The sequence below is a fragment of the Mastigoproctus giganteus genome, chromosome 7 (assembly GCF_048544385.1).
Source record: "Mastigoproctus giganteus isolate SK-2022 chromosome 7, ASM4854438v1, whole genome shotgun sequence".
Lineage (NCBI taxonomy): Eukaryota > Metazoa > Arthropoda > Arachnida > Uropygi > Thelyphonidae > Mastigoproctus > Mastigoproctus giganteus.
This window is the reverse complement of record NC_143581.1, coordinates 31,592,861-31,615,454: the sequence shown is the minus strand read 5'-3', so window position 1 is coordinate 31,615,454 and position 22,594 is coordinate 31,592,861. Positions and strand designations below refer to the sequence as shown.

At 35.3% G+C, this 22,594-nt stretch overlaps 2 protein-coding genes across 2 annotated transcripts in view; one reads left to right on the top strand and one right to left on the bottom strand.

The window, feature by feature from the left end:
- Positions 1-1,028, bottom strand: part of LOC150082788 (uncharacterized) — a 102,733-nt gene extending 101,705 nt beyond the window's left edge. The window contains exon 1 of the mRNA XM_090377601.1: positions 918-1,028. The gene's annotated coding sequence lies outside the window, so the exon portion shown is untranslated. The remainder of the gene's footprint in view (positions 1-917) is intronic.
- Positions 1,029-1,162: 134 nt separating this feature from the next.
- Positions 1,163-22,594, top strand: part of LOC150082787 (uncharacterized) — a 90,553-nt gene continuing 69,121 nt past the window's right edge. Inside the window, exons 1-2 of the mRNA XM_090378283.1 lie at positions 1,163-1,248; positions 13,078-13,137. The gene's annotated coding sequence lies outside the window, so the exon portion shown is untranslated. The remainder of the gene's footprint in view (positions 1,249-13,077; positions 13,138-22,594) is intronic.

The following is a 22,594-nucleotide window of genomic DNA, read 5'->3' as shown; positions in this document are numbered from 1 at the left end:
ATGAAATTTTACATTATGTAAATAAACTAAACAGAAACGTACTAAATCTAAATTTGAAAATTAAAAAAAAAAAAAAAAAAAATTTGGGGAGGAGGTGGGGTAAGATAATATGAAACGTACCTTGAAACTTATAGCTTGAGAAATAATCCAAATAATTATAATATCAACATAGGAAAATGTACTCGACATGACAGGCTGTTTGTATACAAAGGGCGAAGCAAAACATAGGGACCATATTGTACATCAAATATGTAATTCACTTCCAAGCATTCGGATATACTACTGCCTCGAACAAAATAAAAACTTAGATGACGTATGCCATTATAACACTAAACGTGTTACTTATTATTAAGTGTGCAGTGTATATACTACTGCGAAACTAAATTTATCAATTATACTTACTATATTTGGATAAAAACTCGACTCTGCACGACAAAATAGTATGTAGCTGCATGATGTTACAGATACAAGCACTTGTTTAAATAATTTAATAACATGTACAAGTTAATCAGATAACACTTTTCCTGTAAAATAAACAACATACACAGCTATAATTGGCAAAATTTAATTAATTTCAAAATATAACTCATCCGTTAGGTGCTCTTATTAAATATAAACATTACTTTCAGCGTTTTTAAATTCCGGTCAACAAATACCACAAACTTCCAAATGCGGAATTACATCATGAAAATTGTGTCGAGGTTATCACTAAACTAGGAAAACTATGGTGTGAGGTTATTATACTCTGTTCGCCATGATATTTCTTCTTCGTCAATTTTCCATCATAAGAACACCGTGCGAAGGCAACAACCAACGTCAACATAAAGTTGTTATTCGAAATATATTAAACCTGTTCATATAAAAATGTCCAAACAAACTGAAAATAAAATTTACTAAGTTAAGTTTGCCAAACTTACTTCTCTTGAGGCTATATCCCTAAAACGCAGACAACCTCGTTCCACTTGCTTTTCGCCGCCATTACAACCATCTTCTGTTTAGTAATCAGCCTTTATCGGGGCTATTTCAGTACGAGCCAATAATATTCGAGCGGGCAAATTCTAGCTGCTTTAAAAATCTTTACATGGAATGCCCGCCAAAGAAAGCGAAAAGTGATTGGCTTATGCTTTGTGTAATTCTACCAATCAAGTCGTAGCATTGGCTTCTGTGATTTAACAAAGCTCGTGCGTCGTAATGAGTAAAGAAATATTTTATGAAATCACTGATTACTTATTTGTTACGTTCTTACAGGTGAGTTCTTATTCAAAAGAATGTAGTTGCTCTTACCAGCGTATAACCGTGAGGAATATTTTTTAATGAATGATAACAGTAGCATTCTTTTTCTCCATCATACGCTTTGTAAGGCCTACGAACACCTAGCCTCTCTCAAGGGCACCGATGGGAAACTGCAAAACATGACAAAATGACATGTGGCATTTATAATGGCTGCAAGGAAAGTTGTATTGTAGATGTTAAAAGGCCACTATATGTATATAACATAAACATAAAGACGATTGAATAAGTTTGTGTATAATTTTATTTATAAATCGCAAGCTGCGTCTAACTTGTGTAGTAATTTTAATTAATAATAAAATAAGTTACAACTATATATCATGTTTTCAAGGGGAATTAATCCATGGAGCAATACTATATATGTATAAGTTGATTTTTCACATATCATGCATAACGTAACTATTAGCATCTTTATTTTTTAAATGTATTACGTGATTCCGTTCAATCAGATAATAAATCGTGCTGATTAAAAAAATTGATGCCCATTTATATACTTATGAGTGCCCTAATTATACATATCATTTATTTGAAAATAAACTTCTACTGCTAAACAAAATACATTTTAAATCCCCGTTTGCAGTTATCGAACAAGAGGAATTGATAGTCAAGTGGCTATCATAATTTAGAAGGGCGCATATAAGTAAATTAACATGTGTTTGACATGTTTTATGTGCATCAAGATTCATACAAAAGTGAATGTTTATATAAACATAATTCATGGGCAGGCTTAGGTAGGGTCTATACCTCCCCCTTATGATCAGAATAATGTGAAGTTTTTTACTGCTACATAATGATTAAAGCTGGAACACTGCTTTAGCCCCCTCCCCTCCCATTTTAAAAAAATCCTGAGATCATCCCTGTGTGAGTAAATTCTGAAGTGGAGTCATTACTAAGCAGCATTACATTATTTAGAGATTATTACTATTCACATATGGTATTTTTGGGAATTTTAATAACGTGCTATTTTATTTGCCAATAATAATAATATCATATAGCAAAGGCATTTTTCAAGCACCTAATACTGTCAGAAATGAAGTTCATCCAAATTCTTAGAGAAGGATGAGCAAATAGTGTTACATCCCCTAAAGAGACTTCAATGTTTTACGCAGTTTAGACAAGTTGTGTTAAAAAGTGCTAATTTAATTTTCGTTGCTTTTTTGGCCTTTCACTTTTCTTCTATTACTATGGACAAGTATAGAAACGCAGTTCCTGATATTGTCCCCTGATGAAATACCTGTATTTCATCAGGGGACAATCCTGATGAAATCCCCTGTAGTCCCCTGATGAAATACCTGATCATGTATAAATATTTGAGCTGACATCAGATCAAGCATTTTTGCATTACCTATACTGTATTAGACCATTTACTAAAAATGTTTCCCCCCATATCTGATGACAGCTAATATACCTTTTTTATTTGCATTTTATTAGTATTTTGATGTACTAATTTTACTTTAATAATTGACAGGCATTGATATATATATATATCAGGTGTCGCTAAACTATAAATCTTATTATTATTATTAGCCATATGGTGCAAGGAAGGCTGAGGCTTATTCTATAACAGACAAAAAAATTCCTGTGTTACCCTGAAAGAGAGAGTCAGAAGTAGAAAGGAATCACCAAGAAAGAAAATGATTATATCCAGCTCAGGGTGTGCCAAGCCCATACCAGATGTGAACCCCTGGGGTGATACTTGAAGTATTTGGAGACATATGAGCTGGAAAAATTTATGCTTAAAAATAATACTTTACATCAAGAAGAAAGGCGCCTCCGTAGCCAGGTGGGCAGGAGCAGCAGTGCGTAGCACACGCTTCTTGATTAGACCGGGGTTCGAGCCCGTGACCATCAAATACGGAGGATGCGGAAAGGTCAGGGAATGACCACCGCATATCCCCGGAGCAATATGGCCTTAGTTGTTAATGCTCCTAAAATCCAAATAACAAACAAAAACAATCAAGAAGAAATGAGAACAGAAAAAGAAAAAAAAACTGAATAAGACCCATATGCCAAGAAATTCATGCACACTGCTTATATCTTTCACCCATATAGACAGTTGCAAATTGCCTTATTAGAAAAATACCAACAATTTATTTATTTTTTTTTTGTTCAAAACATTTACATCTAGATGTTTTCTTTTACTGTTTTCTTCAGTATTTTCTACTTCTTTTTACTGAACATATTAAAGTAATTAATGCAACTGTTAATCATGATTTTGAAAAGCAATATTTATAACCATTTTTTCCCAACTCGATACTTATTTTTACCTAAATAAATTACACTGCGTTTGGACTACCTTGTCTAACACAACGTGTCCAAACGCAGTTTAGACACGTTGTGTTAGAAAGTGCTAATTTAATTTTCATTGCTTTTTTGGCCTTTCACTTTTCTTCTACTACTATGGACAAGTATAGAAATGCAGTTCCTGATACATGGTCAGGTGTAGTCCCCTGATGAAATACCTGATCATGTATCAATATTTCAGCTGACATCAGATAAAGTATTTTTTCATTAGACCATTTACTAAAAATGTTTCTCCCCCATATCTGATGACAGCTATACCATTTTATTTTTATTTGCATTTTATTAGTATTTTGATGTACTAATTTTACTTTACAGTTCCCCAACTTTATATTGGCTTGGCTATTCAGCCCAGAATTTTCTTAATTGATCATAACCTCTAGGATATTAACATTCTTTCACAAATCTACTACACTTCTTTTTCTGCTTTCCTCACCCTTCTAGTTACTGGCACTTTGTGTAACTTTCACATCCATTTATGCATACTTAATTGAGTATATTAATACAACTTATATATACTCTTGCATCCTTTAATGCTGCTTTTGCACTTTTTGGTGCATCTGTCATACCTGATTTATTAATCTTGCATTTGCTGAAACCATTTCATCAAATGTATACCTATTTTCATATGTAACTCTTCAAACATTACCTTTAAGAGATTACATTGAATACCCTATATATATATAAAAACATGTAAGAATAGATAAGTATGATAAAGTTTGCATAGTTGGAGGTGAAAATTACACATAGTGCCAAGGGCTAGAAGGGTAAAGATAGTAGAAAAAACAAGTAATGTAGATTTAAGAAATAAAGGCGAAAGAATGTTGCTTCACCTTTTTGAAATCTATATTACTTCTTTTTTTCTACTATCATTACGTTTCTAGTCCTTGGCGCTATGTGTAATTTTCACCTCCATCTATGCCAACTTTATCAGACTTATCTATTCTTACATGTTTTGCATCCTTTACTGCTGCTTTGCACATTTTGATGCATTTGTCATACCTTACTTATTCATGTTTTATTTTTATTTTTTCATCAACTGTAACTTTGACTTTAAATTACATTTAAAAAAAAAAAAGAATTTTTATATGTGTATATATATAGTGTTCTTAATGACGGTTATGATACAGAAATGAGTAGGTATGAGATATTCTTTTAGTCTTGCTGTCGTTCTGCTCAAAGCCCCCGATGAAGTAGCAGATTGATGGCCAAGTGAGGGAATGTTATTGCAATTTACATTTTTGTTTATTTGCATTTATATTGTTATTTTTATCATTTAGCATCATATTTTTAATACCATTACATTCGTATAACATTTATAGGCCTCCCAGGCTAAAGTTAGTTTACATTTGCTAGCTTGGTAACCTGATCCATATACACCTAATTGCCTACAGATTAATAACATTTAATTAAATAAAATCGATCAATATATATATATATGTGTGTGTAACATAAAGTGTCTGTGAAGATGATACATAGCCAGGAATTTCAATTCCTGGCTATGTATCATCTTTTCATTTACTGTATTCAGACGCCTCCGTAGCTAGGTGGGCAGGAGCAACAGTGCGTAGCACGCGCTGCTTGATTAGACTGGGGTTCGAGCCCGTGAGACACCAAATACAGAGGATGCGGAAAGGTCAGAGAATGACCACCGCATATACCCAGAGCAATGAGCAATATGATCTTAGTTGCTAATGCTCCTAAAAACCGAATAACAACAACAATTTACTGTATTCAGATTTTGCATATTTGCCATCTCTTGATTCGACCTCTTGCTAAAATTGCTCTCGCATATCTTGAATACAGTGTTATTTATTTATTTGTATAAAATTATTTTTGTATATTATTATTATTATTATTATTACTAGCCATGTAGTGCAAGGAAACCTGAGGCTTATGCTGCACCATCAAAAAAAAAATTTCTGAGTTACCCTGAGAGTGAGTGAGTGTGAGTCAGAAGTAGAAGGGAATCACCAAGAAAGAGAAGAATGATGTTTGCTTCCTCAGTCCCAGTTCATTTTTGTACTATGTTTTTCAAATTCTTTCTTTCACTTTTATACCACTACTTCACTTCCAGTTTCTACTATCTCTTAAACTTCTCTTAGTTCGGGCACTTTATTTTTCATGTTGCCATTTTCACAGACACTTTATTTATGTTACAAACCACACATTATTTATATCCTTTTGCTTCCTTTATACTGCTGCTCTGTGCATTTTGTAGCATTTGACATATGATAACTTTTGTTATTTTCCTCTTTCTGCATATTTTGCTTCTTAACAGTTTAATATTACTATATATATATATAGTAATAGGCATGTGATGCAAGTATATGAGCTTATGTAGCATCAGCCAAAAAAAAATTTCACACAACCATTCCTCTAAATGTTTGTCCAGTTCCTCCTTGAATTTATTTAAGCTATCAACTTCCACATGACAGATGGAAGTTTGTTCTAGCAATTAACCACCCGCTGACTAAAGGCAAATTTCCACACATCTATTCTACAACTGTCTTTCCTCAATTTGAATTTATGCCCCCTCAGGTTCGTAATCTGATCAAGCAGAATATAAAGAAGTGAATTGTTATAATCTTTGTTTGGCAGATATCCATTAAATGCAAAGTCCAGTTCCTCAAGAACATCCCATGTGGGTTATACAATGTTTCTCTATATGAACAGAACGTTTTTAAATTTATTATTTAATTGTTAGTTATTGCTTCTGGAAGACAGACGTCAGTAATGATTTTATTCTCTTTATTTATGGGGCAATAATGGTTTTGTCCTTTCGGCCAGTCATAGAATTCTAATAGGAAACATTATATTTATTAGAAATATTAGCAAAAATTAAGTTTTATGTTACGGTGTTCGCAGGCCGGCCACTAGTTAGTACACCGGACCAAACCTATTGGTAACTCTCTAGGAGGCTTCCGGATCAGCTAGTGTATAATCTTGCTACCTCTACTCTGCCAGATAGTGACTGGAGGGAGTCCGAGTAGTGTGTATGTGGGGAGCATTGTCGAGGCCACGTTATGTCAAGGATCTGGGTATATTCTTACCACGTGTACGCCATATCCAAAAATTTCATTACTTCATACAGCATGTCCCACCCACTTTTTCTTACTATTGAATACACCATGAATTGTCAAACTCATAGAGCAAGCTTATCCACGAAAAGATCTAAACCTCCCAAGCACTTCCTAATTCATTTCACAAATATACGTGGTCTCAATTCTAATCTCAACGATGTCCATTTCCACTTGCAGTCTGCCAAACCACATGTACTTTTTCTGACAGAATCTCAGTTATCGGTTGATTCAACTACTGCTCATCTCAGATGCACAAATTATTCGCTGTATGATTCCTTTCGCCTCAAAGGTGGTACTTGTGCATATGTCCGTTCTGATATTCCCTGTCAGAGACTTGGCAATTTGGAATCTCCTCTCTTTGATCTTCTCTGGCTTAAAATCTCTCTACCTCATTGTGTCAAATTCATCTGTTGTCTCTACCGTTCTCCCAACTCCACTAATCACTTGGAGCTCTTTGACTTCCTCTTGTTGCAACTTGACTTACTTCAGTCCAACTTTCCTAACAGTGAGGTAATTTTCCTTGGTGATTTTAATGTTCACAACTCCAGCTGGCTTCCGTTTTCTAGTCACACCGACCCAGCAGGTCGAGATGCTGAGGCTTTTGCAATTACTAATGACCTAGCACAGATTGTTCATTTACCTACAAGAATACCGGACAATTCTAATCATACAGCCAATACGCTTGATCTTTTTCTCACAAACAACCCTTTTAAGTACAAGGTTGAAGTGAGAGGTCCTTTAGGCACTTCAGATCACAACTTGGTGATTGTCTCTTCTCCAATGGAACCTTTATCTCATGCCTATTCCCAACCTCGTATTGTTTGGCATTACAAGAATGCAAAATGGGATGACCTGCGAGACTTCTTTTCTTCTTTTCCTTGGTCTGATTATTGTTTCAAAACTTCTGACGTCAACGTTTGCTCAGATCGTGTCAGTGAAATTATTCTTGCAGGAATGGAATCCTTTATCCCACACTCCACTTTAAAATCTCGTCCTTTATCTAAACCTTGGTTTTCCAATAAATGTGCTAAGGCTGTTCAAGAGAAGAATGTTGCATATTGTAATTGGCTTGTTTCTAATTCTTCAGTTTCATTTTCTGCCTACACCAAAGCTCGCAACAATTGTAAAGCAGTTATTAATCAGTCCAAACTAGAGTTTGAACAGGCTAAGAGTAGAAAACTTGCTTCTTGCCCTAATGGTAGCCGAGCATTCTGGTCTCTTGCCAAAGCTATTGGCCGCAACTTTTGCCCATCTCTGCTCCCGCCTCTGTCCAAACCAGATGGCTCTGTTGTCACTTCAGCCAAGGATAAAGCTGACCTGCTAGCATCCCATTTTTCTTCCAGCTCATGTATTAATGATCGTCGAAAAACACTTCCCAACACACTCTATTCAATGCCTCCTGTGGTCTTCCGTCAAAAGAATATCAGAAGGATTTTGATGAATCTTGGTGCTAAGAAAGCTCCAAGTCCCGATGGTATTTCTCCACTTGTTCTCAAAACCTGTGCTCCTGAACTTTCTCCTATTCTTTGCCGCCTTTTTTCACTTTCTTATTCCAAAGGTGTTTTTCCTTCTGCTTGGAAATTTGCTCATATCCAGCCAGTTCCTAAAAAGGGTGACAAATCCCTCCCATTCCAATTATCGTCCCATTGTAATTACTTCTACTCTTTCTAAAATAATGGAGAAATCAATTAACCGCCAACTCTTAAACTACCTAGAAACCTTCCGTCTGATCAACTATCGCCAGTATGGATTCCATCAGTGTCGATCCACTGGTGATATTCTGGCTTATGTTACCCATTTATGGACTAATTCAGTGGAAAGGTTCGGTGAAACACAAGTAGTTGCTCTTGACATCTCAAAGGCTTTTGACCGTGTTTGGCATAAAGGTCTTCTAAACAAGCTTCCATCTTATGGTTTGTCAACTGTTTTTAGTAATTGGTTATCCAGTTTTCTCTCTGATCGCTCACTGAGGGTAATGGTAGATGGCTCTCTGTCTTCTAACTTCTCCACTAATGCCGGTGTACCCCAAGGTTCAGTTCTTTCCCCCACTCTTTTCCTCTTGTATATTAATGACTTTCTTCCATTGACTGGAAATCCTATCCATAGTTTTGCCGATGATAGCACATTGCATTCCACTTTCCATTTTGAGAAACCTTGTCTACTCAATCAGCTTCAACTTCTCGAAAATCTGCTACCAATTCCTTAAATGCCGATCTTCAGGTAATTCTCCAGTGGGGCAAAGACAACTTAGTTGATTTCAACCCTTCTAAAACTCAGTCTTGTCTTATATCTCGCAAAAAGGATTCTTCTGCTCCCATGCTTATCTTTAGTGACACTCCGATTTCTAGGCAAAATGATATATCTCTTTTGGGGATTACCCTGACTTCTAATCTCTCTTGGCACAAGCACATTACAAATATTGCTTCCTCTGCATCTAAAAAACTTGGTTTTCTCTTTCGCTCTCGGCAATACTTTTCTTCCAAACAGCTGCTCACTCTGTACAAATCGCAAATCCGCCCTGCCATGGAATATTGTTCCCACATCTGGGGTGGTGCCCCCAAAACCTCTCTCAGGCTTCTTGATTCCATTCAGAAGAGGGCAGTTAGGTTAATTAATAATTCATCTCTAACTGAGTCTCTCCACTCGCTTTCTCATTGACGTACTGTTTCTGCTGCATGCCTCTTCTACAGATACTTCCATGGGCACTGTTCTTCTGAATTGACTTCTATAATTCCCACTGTCTCTTTCAAAACAGTCCGAACACGTGCCGCCAGCAGCCAACATCCATTTACCGTCGGACTTCAAACCCACAGAACCAACTTTTCATCTTCCTCATTTATTCATTCAACTGCCGTTTTCTGGAACAACTTTCCTTCATACATATTTCCTGAAAATTACAATCTACAGAAGTTCAAGTCCAGTGTGAACAAATATCTTCTTTCGTCTTCTCAACCTCCAACCCAAGCACGGTACTAAGTACTATAGGTTCTAATACCTCTTGTATTTGTTGTTCACATAAAAAAAAAAAAATTAATTAATTATTAAGCAAGATATGCTTCTTTTTTTGTGGCAGTTCAGTTTAGAGTATTGTTGTTCTAAATAATATTAAAGAGGAGTGGTCCCCCCCCTATAAAACCACAAACCTGCATAGCTGAAGCCAGAAGGTTTACATGTGAAAATTGAAAGTATCATATCTTACAAAATATCTTAAAATTAAAAAGTAAAAATTGAATTATATAAAAGTTAAAACAAAGCAATTGTATTAAATTAGTAAACAGGAAATTTGATAATTATTAATGATGAGATCTTAAAATCGACAAGGTATATAAGGAAAGCTTATGAATTTCTACATTTTATGATATGATAACATAAATGGAAAGCTAATTATCTCCTTTCCAACTCTAATAAGCTAATTTAATAATAATAATTAGCATTAGTAGAGGCATATGATGCAAAAAAGCAAGCTTTATACAGCATTTCCCCCATCTGTTCGCTCCAAAATTTGTCCACTTCCTTGAATTTATTTAAGCTATCAACTTCCACAATGATAGATGAAAGTTTTTGTTCCAGCAATCAACTACCAATTGGCTAAAGGCAAATTTCAGCACATCTATTCTATAACTGTCTTTCCTTAATTATTTGAATTTATGCCCTCTCAGGTTCGTAATCTGAGCAAGAGGAGAATCCCATCAGAACTGAGCCTGCTCAATCCATTCAAGGCCTTATACACATCAATCAGATCACCTTGCAGGTGCATAGTGAAATGTACCAACACTACACAGTTGGTACATTTCTCTGGGGTTGCTGATACCCATATGCAGTACTTTGCATTTGTCAATGTTAAACTTCAGTTGCCACCTCTCAGACCATCTGCCCAACTTTTCTAGATCCTGTTGGAGTAGCATACTGTCATTAACAACCATGCCAACCTTTGTATCATCTGCAAACTTTAACATTAAGCCTGGTATACTTTCATCATTATCATTGATAAATATACAAAACAACAACGGACCGAACTCTGGGAGACACCACTCATAACATTAGTCCACGAAGAGCAATGTCCATTGTTTACTACTCTGTCTTCTCCCACTCAACCATCCTTTTATCCATTGTAGCAACTTGCCCTTAATGCCATACTGCTCTAATTTGTACAGTACAGTAGGCTTCCATGTAACCCTATTGGCTCACATCTGGTGAGTATGAGCTTGGCACACCCAGGGTCCTGAACTGGATATCATCATTCTTCTCTCTCTCTCTTTTAGAGTAACTCGGAAATTTATTTTAGCTCGTGCAGCATAAGCCTCAGGCTGCCTTGCACTATATGGCTAGTAATAATAATAAATTTAAACTGCATGTGTAGTATAAAAGGCATCGTTTTAATTGTATCTCATATTGTAGCTGCCTTCACAATGAGATACCAGGTATTGCACTATTTTGAATAAGTAACACTTCTCTAGTAGAGAAGACTAATGTTATTTATTCTCACCATTTGGCATTTCTCATATTGTGGAATTACTTTGCAACTGTCATGGCATGTTGCATTACCAGGGTACCTACCCACCCACCGATGATAGGCCAACAGCTTTGAAACCATGCCGTCTGAGTGGTGGTATCCACTGAGAATAAATAACAGTAGTCTTCTCTACTAGAGAAGTATTACTTATTCAAAGTAATGCAATACCTGGTATCTCATTGTGAAGGTAGCCACAATATGAGATACAATTAAAACGATGCCTTTTATATACTACACGCATAGTTTAAATTTATGGTGTATCTACACCGATATTATATAGTTAATCACTTAAAACCTATATATAATTATGCCTTGTGCATTTCATCTTTAAGTAAATTCTTAATGCATGAATAATGACTGCTGATAATCAGGTCAAGGGTATGTCTCCCTCTGGTTGCCTCTCGAACATGCTGCTGTAAAAAAAACAATCATCCAATAAATCCAGAAAAGCCTTGGTAGTGTGAGTTACCAACACACAAGTTCCAGTCAGTATCTGGGAAGTTAAAATCCCCCATTATAAGACATTCTGATTTACTGGCCCATCCTGTTTCTCTGTATAATTGTTCATTGTACTCATCAGAGTCTCATTAGGCTTATAAAAAAAACTCCTATCCTCATTTTTGCTTTACTACTGCTTATTTCACACCAAAGTAACTCAACATTGCATTGTTCATCTTATGTCAACTGGATACACTTCCTTAGATTTTGCATTTCTTAACTAACAGCATTAACCCCTCCTCTCCTTCTATTCTATCTGTACACATTGTAATCCCCAAATTCCAGAATTGGAATTTGGGGATTACAATGTGTACAGAAAGAATAGATTTATATCCTTGTATCTGTGAAAAGCTATACTATTCCTTTATTTGCAAATGTGATTAATTGCATAAATATATACAGTATATAAAAAGAATATTTTACTCCAAGACCAGATTAAAAAGATGAAAAACTCTGGTTATGAATTGTTACATACATTTGAGTGTTTTAATTTACACTTTAAGATGTTTATATTAAGCATACAAACCTTTTTAATGGACTGAAAAAATAGAATTATTTGTGCAATACTTTGATATTACACAAATAATTCTCTTTTTTATTCTCTAAAGCTAAAATTTTGTATGCTGTCTATATATGGTATGCACAGCATGCAGCATTCTAGCTTTATATACATCCATGTATTTCAAATTATTGCAGAAATAATTAGAACTCTTTTTCCCCTACATAAAAATGACTTTGCTTACTTTTCTGTTCTTTAAGGCAAACATTTGAGAGTATGAATTTAAAAAGTGCAATTCGTGTATCAATTTCTAGGTACTGTATAGTTCTTCAACATTGTAAAGTTCCTCTTGTCTCGAGGCTTAAACATTCTTTATAATATACAGTGTATTCTGTATGATTTTATGTAATTAATCACATTTGCAAATAAAGGGCTATTATTATTATTGAATTAACTTTCTATTTTTGGAATGGAGTTATCTAGCTTTTCATATAAGTTACTGTGTCCTAAACTGTAGAATTCCATAAGTTCACTTTAAAAGTCTAAAATTTAATCTCAGTAAATTGTCCAAGTAATATCTAAATAGGAAAAAAAGGGACATTTTTTTTTTCTATACTTATATATATTTAATTATAACCTTGGATTAGATGCATTTAACTTAATTAACAATTGTTTTAGGCCCCATAATACTATTTATATATTTTGTAAGATTTATAAAATTAAAGTAAAAATCAAGCAAGGGCCATTATTTTTTTTTTAATTTATTTATTTTATAATTAATTTTAAAATTCTAATCCCAAACATAAACAGCTATTAAAATATTATAGCATTCCAGCAATATAGTAAAAAGTATTCAGATGATACATTGCTTGACTTTAGGTTTTAATTTTCAGGAAATGCATATGAAGCAAGATTGTTCCAAGGCATGGAAACAGTGGGAATGAATAAAACAGGTAAGTTTTAAGGTTAATTTTGAAGTTGAACTGTGAATTGCTAATAATGGCTAGTTGGTGATTATGTATTCTGGCAGTAGTGCCAATGTTAAAATGTGTGATGTATACAGGGATGTCTAACCAGCAGGCTGCCCATTCATTAAGCTATTATTTGGACAATTTATTGAAACTTCAAAGGCTTTTAAGGAAAGCTTATGGAATACCACATTTTAGAATATAACTTAAATGAAAAACTAGTTTATCCTCTTTTCCAATTCCAGAAAGGTAATTTAATAGTAATAATAGTCTATTGTGTTGCCTGGAGCCCTGATTCGTTACGCATCACCTGTGTTTAAAATTAGCCTGTCACAAATTATAGTTTCACATTAACTTTTGAAAATATCTGCTTTTGGTGACATTCAGTTTTTCTGTATTACTTTCTTATGATGTTTTATGTATCTTCCTCAGCATTTAATAATAATATCATAACTACATAATAACCATTGATAACAAAAATTAAATTCTATTTCCAAAAATGCATAATTAGTGGTAAGAAAAGTTCTTGTGGCCTGCTGTCTGCGAGAGCCCATATGCTTTGCAACCTTCAGCATTTTATCTGTTTTGGCCGGCCCCTAACTAAAAAAGGTTCCATGCCTTCACCAAATGGTGAGGGGGGGGGGGTTGAATTAATCTGATTGCAAACGTAGGAAAAAGGTAAAATCCTGTTTTAGTTAGTATGTTTATGTATTTTTATTATTATTTCTTTTTCTTCTATGCATTTATAGGCTATTGATAAAGTAATGAAGGAAATTATAGGCTGAATTACTAAAAGATAATTTGGTGGTGGTGAAAACACTTTGCTGTGTTAGATAAAAGGAGTTTATTAAATTGGATTATAGACAAATTACATTAAATGTTTTAGATACCATACATTCCATTTGCTCTTTGTGGTTCTTCTTCAGGTTATTATTTATTCTTTGGGTGAATTAAAAATTTATAATATTTTTAATTAATATTGTTTTATCTGTTTTGCTTTCTATCTAAAAAAAAGTTGGTGCACTGTAATAATATAATCTTAACCTTCCGCTGCTAGGAATAAATGTTTATTTTTCTAAATTTGTAAGTGAAATAGGCCTCCTGTGTACCTTTGCCCACTGATATTCTCTAACTGGTTATACCATATTTTCTGCTTTCATTGAATATTTTATATTAAATATTTGTTTGGCATTTAAGAGATGTCAGGTGAGCAAAAGCATGTATCTTTCTTCTAGGCAGGTTCCATTCCCACATGACATATGCGAGACACCAGAGACAGGTGTCTAATCTTGCCTCTGGTTTCGCCAGATAAACATGAGCAGTTGACAAAATACTGTTGGTGTTGCATCTGCTAGGCACCATGTGAGTGTTTGTTTCAGTTTGGGTGACGAGTAACCTTAAATTCTAAAAATATGATATAAAATTTTTTATTATTATGTTTGATTTGTTTTGTTTATTTTCATTCAATATTTTCTACTTGAGTTTAGCAGATTGTAATTAATAGATCACCATTTTCAATTCAGTAAAAAAAAGCTGTAAATTAATTTTCTATAGCAAAAACAAAAAAGGTGGCTCACAGATGCCAGTGATGCATCTTTATTAAATTGAGGGCAATAGTGACAGAGGGTTAATATCACATTAAAATTGTAAAGGAGGATTTCTACTTGGAGTGCAGTCCTGAAGTACAATAATGAATGAAGCCACCTACTCATTCTTGGTTATACCATTGGACCATACACTTGGACTATTATTCTGCAAGGGAAAAAAACTTTTGTAAACAAAGTATCTTCCATAAGTTAAGATATTAGATATAAAAATGTCTTTATACATTGAGAGAGAGAGAGAGAGAGATTTAGATACAAACTCATAAAGCCAATATTAAGTAATATCCATGGATTTCTGTATAATAGTGCTTTCAATGTTATTGACAACTTCATTTTCTTATATATAGGAGATTAGGCTCAATAAATTTGCACTTGGGTGATTTGTATTTTTACTGCTGTAATTAAAATCTGCAAATAATATTGAATATTCTTTCCCTGATGAAATTACCATTTAATTTTTAAAAATATAGAACCATTGGTTTACCACAGAGAAAGAACTGGATACAATGAAGATGATTTACGCTAATTAGTAATATAATAACATCGCTGTAGAGCATATTAGCATAGAGCAATCATTATCACTATAATTTTGACTAATGTATTAATATTCCTCTATGTTAGTTTATAAGGCTTGTTCAGATGAAGTGGAAGATGTGTATATTTTACTTTACACTGCAAAAGATTATACAAGAAACATAGGTGTATAGACATTGCCTCAATGTTACCCAAGGAAATTTAGTTCCTTATTGTAGAATTCAGGTGATATCTCTTTGAACACCAAATCTTGTTACTGTAGGAATCACATCATTGACCATTGAAAAATGCATGAATAGTGATGTGACTTTTTGTAGTCTTTGTATCTCAAGGGACATAAGATTTGATAACAGTGCAGAGAATGGCTGTAAATGAAATTAATCCATTTTAATTGATATCGTGTCACATCCCTAATTATCTACTCTGACTCTAACAACAGTTTTTTTTTAAAGATACCTGTGCACCATGCCGCTCAAGGAATATTTAACGATCCCACTCTTCCCCTTTTCTAGATGTTCAAGTGACAAATCAACTCGCCATTCATACAACCCTCAATTATTAATTCTCATCCTTAGCATTAGCATTAGTAGAGGCATTTGGTACAAGAAAGCAAGCTTATGCAGCATCAGCCAAAAAAATAAATAAATAAAAAATAACCACTTCCACTTCACCCCTCTGTTCGTTCGAAATACCTGTCCAGCTGAGCCTTAAACTTATTTAGGCTATCAACTTCCAAAAGTCCTTTGTGCAGACTGAAATAGAACAAATATGATGTCATTCATCAAAATATGTCTAAGCCTATCCTAAAAATAAGGATATGTTGCCTAAAAAAAAACATTGCCATTTAGACATATTTGCTAAATAAACAGGCCGGAGGGTGGCGTCGGAATGGCGCTAGAACGCTATATTTAATGCTCGTAGACGGGAGTTTGCCTTACTCCTGCGATCGGAGCGGCCCTAGAGGATGTCGTGAGATGGCGGTGGGTTGGGCACCGCCGTCTTCTTCGACTGGCGTGCTCCTTTCGAGTTGGAGATGGAGAGATTGACGGCGGTAGAGACGGACGGTCTCTCCTTCGCGGAGAGATTGTAATTGTGTGCCAGACTTTGGCCAAATATGGCTGCTATGTTATGGGGATGCTTACTAAGTTAATTAATTACAGAATAACTATTTATTTATATTAATTAAATACAGTATTAGATATTAATATGGATATCATAGGTCAGTCTGGCAGGTAGTGTACAAGCTTGACTTTTGTTATATCATTAACACAGAAACATTAATAAAGCAATCAAAATTCATGTAGCTTACTCTAATGGGTTAAGCATGTGAAAATGGATGTACAGTACTCTGATAGCAGCTATTTGTTTTGTTATTATGACTACACATGATTAGAGTACGCTATTCCTTTTAAATGCCGTTTTGATGTTTTTATGTTAATTATACAGGAACTCCTCGACTTGCGCAAGGAAATGCTATGCAAGTCGGAATTTCATCCATTCTTGTGCAGCACTCACAACTGTGCTCACTGAATTGATTGAATTAAAAAATAAATGTTCGACAAACATGTAAATAAAATTATTTATTGTATTTATTCAATTTTTTATCTCATGCACAGGAAAAATTACAAAAGCGTGCAATTTAAAAAATTTTCAAAATCATAAAATTACAAAAAAAGAGAAGACAGCCATCAGTAAGATCAGTAATAACATCGGTAAATTTTACCTCTCAAGCATCATTTTCCAGAATCAACTTCTTCAGCTGATAAGTACGCCACTGCGGAGGTTGAGGGCTATGGGGATTTAGAAGGGGTCAGCCACTTAACCTTAAGAAAGAACATATTAATGGATGACTTGACAGTGGCTTTATTTCTTTTCATCGTAGATTTCTTTGTAGCAAGCAAGCATATCATTCGCCCCTCTGTTAAATTTTAAGAATCGTTCACTGTCCGGATCCATCTTCTCAAACCTTGCCATTGCTGATGCAATTTCACAAAATGTCATTGCCATCTCTCTGGTGATGAAGCATCTTAGCTCCTCGTTTGGTTCAACTTGAGCTTCGTCAGCATTTTCTTCTTTCACTATCGCTGCCTGCAAGTCAATAAGTTCTTTGTTAGATGATTCCTTCTCTTCTTCCTCTCTTAACTATACACCTTTGGCACAACCTCCAACTGAAGTAACTCTGCAACCTTTACAATCTTATCTGTAACCTCTTCATATGATTCATCTTTTTCAAATCCTTCGAAGCCTTTTACGTGCCGTGGGCATATTTTCTTCCATATGCCATGTGTTTTGTTTCGTTTCCTGGCACTACTGCCGTAATAACACTCTGATCCTTAGGTTGGATGAGTGAAGTTGTGTTTGGCAGTAGAAATAAGGCTCTCACATTCGAATTGAAATCATCTAGATGCGTCATCTAGATGCGTCTGGACTATCTAGAAATCATATAGTTGTTGTCTTAACAATATTTTTCAATGAAAAATATTGTAAAGAAATATTGGAATGAAGCAGCATTTAAACCAATCCTCAAAGAGAGATACTGTTATCCATGCTCTCTGGTTTGATCGTAAATGCATGGGTAGGGTGGCTTTATTGATGCCCTTAAATGCACGAGGATTTCCAGAATGGTACACAAGCAGTGGTTTTAATCTGTAATGTCCCGCTGCATTAGCCCCAAGCAAGAGCGTCGCCCTATCTTTTGATGCCTTGAAACCTGGCATTGTATTTTCCTCTTTGGCAATGTATGTTCGATCCGACATATTTTTCCAATACAGAGCAGTCTCATCAACCTTAAAAATTTGCTGCATTGAATAGCCGCCTTCATCAATAATTTTTTCCAACACATCACAAAATTTCTCTGCAGCTGCAGAACTGGCACTGGCAACTTCACTGCACACTTTAACCTTGTAGAAACCAGTGCAGTGCTTGAACCTATTAAACCACCTGTTGCTTGCCACGAACTTGGCTTGGGGTTCGCCATACTTATCCTTAATATCTTATAAATACTTGTTGCTTTTGCCCGAATGGTCATTAGACTCAGGGGCATTCACTTCTGAATCTGATTTTCCGTCCATATTATTACAGCTGTTCCATCTTCGATATAGCACCTGAATGCTGTTTTTTGATCTGAAGTGCATTGATCCTTTGACATGCTCTTTTATACACGTGCTGTCCTTTAAAACAGTATTCACTGTTGAAGAAGCGAGACCTAATTCCCTTGCAATAGATGACAAACTCTGTCCTGATCGTACTTCTTAATCATTTTCATCTTCATTTCTGAATCAATTTTGTTTCGTTTCCTGGCACTACTACCAATTGCACTTTCCGTTGGCCGTTTTCCCTTCATTGTAATACGTAAATAGGAATGAAGAGAAATTTCTGAAAATTTGTTTTTTTACATAATTGAAGATTTCAGTGAAGGAGAACACATTTCACCATAATAGCATAATAACCCGCACAATTGCAGTTATCAGTATTATCGCAAATGCAATAAGATCGAGTTTACTACCCGTTTATAAGCAGATGCTCTAACAGAAAAGTCAATAAACCAGAAAGTGCAAATTGTTTTATGGTCGTGACCTCCAGAAAAGGGCTTTAGAAAAATATCACAAAGGTGTTCAGAATTGATTATTCTGAACACCTTTGTGATATGTGTCTTTTATGTAGAAAAGATTTGACTTACTCCGTCATACCTCTACATTTTATGTAGAAAAGCATGCATGGGGGTTGCTGAGCAAAGTGAGCAGCGATGAAATACAGTGGGTCCCCACTGTACTACGGGGCTTCGTCTGCTGCTCGCTTTTCTCGGCAATTCCCATGCACGCTTTTCTACATAAAATGTAGAGGTATGACGTAGTAAGTCAAATCTTTTCTACATAAAAGACACCTGTTGTAACACACTGATCGATATCTAATCAGGAAATGACCTATGTAATTATTTACCTATCCATTAAATATGACCTTTTAGAGTGATAAATAGCTTAGTTATATAGCAAAATTTTCAACTTCCAAGGACTTGGAACAAATTACAAAAAAAAAAAAAAAATCAGTGTGTTATTGGATTCACATTACGATATTTTCACAATACCTCCATTTATTCCTACGGGTTGCAAAATATGTTTACACTGGCTGGCAAAAACTTACGTAAATTTGAATTTCTGTAAATCGAGTATTGCATAAGTTGGGGAGTTCCTGTATTATGATCTGTCAGGCTTGTATTCTATCTATCAGACTGGGCTATGATATTCATCCTAATATTTATTTTAGTCTTATTTGGCCCCTAACTGTGGTACAACTACTAATTGCACCAACTCCTTCTGTAGAAGAAATGATCTTGACCTATTTAAACTCGTTTGTATGAGACAAATTCAAAAGAGTTGTATGATAGTGCAATGTATAACTGGCATTATATAAATTTAATGATAAAAGTATTGGAGAGAAAGGGAAATAGAAGAGTGAATGTATTATTATTAGCCATATGGTGCAAGGAAGCCTGAGGTTTATGCTGCACCAGCCAAAAAAAAAAAAAAAAATTTCGGAATTACCCTGAGAGAGAAGTAGAAGGGAATCACCAATTAAAAGAAGACTGATGATATCCAGCTCAGGACCCTGGGTATGCCAAGCCCATACTCACCAGATGTGAGCCTCTGGAGTTATGAAATCAACCAGTGTGTGTGTGTGTGAGCCATTTATGCATATAAATTATATTTATATATAAGTATAAATTTTTGAAAAGCTTTTGCATATTTTGGTAAACTACATTTGCATTTGTTTTATCTTAGTCTGTTCTGTATCTCTCTCTATACATTAAAAAAGTTTTCCTCATAGTGATATTTATTCAAGCCAATAGTAGAGAAGGGTGTGGCAATTACGTCATTACATAAAAGATACCTGTTGCACGGGTAAATGCACAGGTAAGTAATTACATAGGACATTTCCTGATTAGATTTCGATCAGTGCATTATAATGTTAGTATATTAGTATAATGTTATTATTATACAAATAATAACAAAACTATATCAGGGCGATGGGTCCCTTATTAATATACAAAAAATGTTACAATGGAACATCAAATGATGCTGGGCATGGTCATATATTAGACAGGGAAGCACGTGCATGAGGTTGGTGAACGTTGAATGGAAGGTACACAAATGGGTTACTGGGCAGAATCGGACACTTGCTGTTGACAATGTAGAGCGTGTATGTGGGATGTGTTGCAAGACAACTGCCTCCATAACTTTCAGAAACCTCGTGCACATGCTTCACTGTTTAATACATGGCCACACCAGGCATCATTTGATGTTCCATTGTAATGTTTTTTTTTTTTTTTTTGTTTGTTTTTTTTTTGTATATTAATAAGAAGGGACCCATCGTCCCGATATAGTTTGTATATTTGTAAACAGTTTTTAGTATTTTGTAAATATTTGTATAGTTTATAAATATTTTAGTCCTGCTCTTTCAGATGCAACAATATTCCTCATGTATTATGGAACCCGAAGCAAAAGGCCTTTTCCTAAGTGACCTATGTAAATGCAGGTAAATAATTACATAGTGATATTTATTTGACCTTGAGAATGCCACATGGTGGGGTAGCCAATTGGAGAAGAGGGATGTGGGTCATGTGGTACAAGTGAGTGGGGCAATTACGTCACTACAAATGCACAGGTAAATAATACATAGGTCATTTCCTGATTAGATATCAATCAGAATCAGTGTGTTTCAACAGGTGTCTTTTATGTAGAAAAGATTTGACTTACTCCGTCATACCTCTACATTTTATGTAGAAAAGCGTGCATGGGGGTTGCCGAGCAAAGCGAGTAGCGGACAAAGCCCCATAGTACAGTGGGGCCCCAACAGCCAATGGTAATTCGTTCCACAAAACCCATTGTAAGGTGAAACCAATAATACATTGATTTCCTGTAATTCATTCCCCAACAGCACATCAAATAGGTATTTCTTACATGTTATACTTCATTTTTACATTAAAAATGCGTGTTTTATAAAGATTATTTAATAAATAGTCATAAAACATTTTAAAATAAAAAAAACAAACAATAAATTAGCATTTACCTTAGACTTGAAGTGCAGAGCTCATGAAATCAATGGCGTGGTGGTGGTGGTGGTGGGACTACGTCAAGTGTCAGGTATCTTTTCAGTATTTTGTCTTTTGCTGCTACTGGCAGAGAAATTGTCCAAAGTGGACTGTTTTGGATGACTTTTTTTTTTTTTTTTTTTGTAGCTTCCCGAGGTAAGAAATGACTTCGTCTTCCATTTTGCCCATCATGAATTCAGTGTTTTCAATGTCTGGGTGTTTTTTACCACTTCTCTTAAATGCTCCCAACAAGAAATGACAGTCTTCGGCTGACACTTTTTGGGTGTCTTTTTCTTCCTCTTTCTCTCCAGTGTCGCTCTCCATAAATTTCTCCGACTCTTGTAGCTCCTCTGTTGTTAGCTCACGCCCATGAGCGTCAATAAGGTCCTCCACATCCTCTTCACCAACTTTCAGACCCATTGATTTACCAAGAGTGACAATGTCATTTGTCAAAGCACCATTATCTTCAAATTCATCAATGTTATGGATAATTAAAGGCCAAATGTTTTTCCAGGCTGGATTTAAGCATTTGGTGGAAACATCATTCCAAGAACTTACAATCAGCCTCACACAGTCACCTCTCTAGTGAAAATGCTGTCCCCCTCAAAAATCTTTGAGGGGGACAGCATTTTCACCAGAGGTTGTTGCAAAGCAACTTGCAAACATTTTGTGATGTAGATTTTCTTGAAGTTTGCAATCACTTGCTGGTCCATTGGTTGAAAAGGGGGAGTGGTGTTGGGTGGCAAAAATTTGACTTGAACAAAGTCAAATTGGGCCTCAAGAGATTGAACAAGGTTGCTATTGTGGCCTGGCGCATTATCCAGCAGGAGCAGTCCCTTTACAGGAAGCTTATTTTCTCAAGATAACTTTTTGCTGAAGGACAGAAACTTCAAGCTCCTATTCATTGAAGACATCCAATAACCAAGGGCTTCTTGTTACTGCGCCAAAACACTCCCAGAATGCCCTTGTCGACCTTTTGTTTTTTAAATGCTCTGGGGGGGGAGGGTGTTAGAATGATACACAAGCAAAGCCTTCAGCTTAAAATCTCTAGAGGTGTTGGCACCCAACAGGAGAGTGAGCCTATCATTCATGGAACTAGCCTAATCCTTAGTGATGTGCGTTCTCTTGGGCATTCTCTTCCAGAAGAGGCCGGTTTCGTCAATGTTAAAAACTTGCTGGGGAAGATAACCCTCCTGATCAACAAACTCTTGGAATT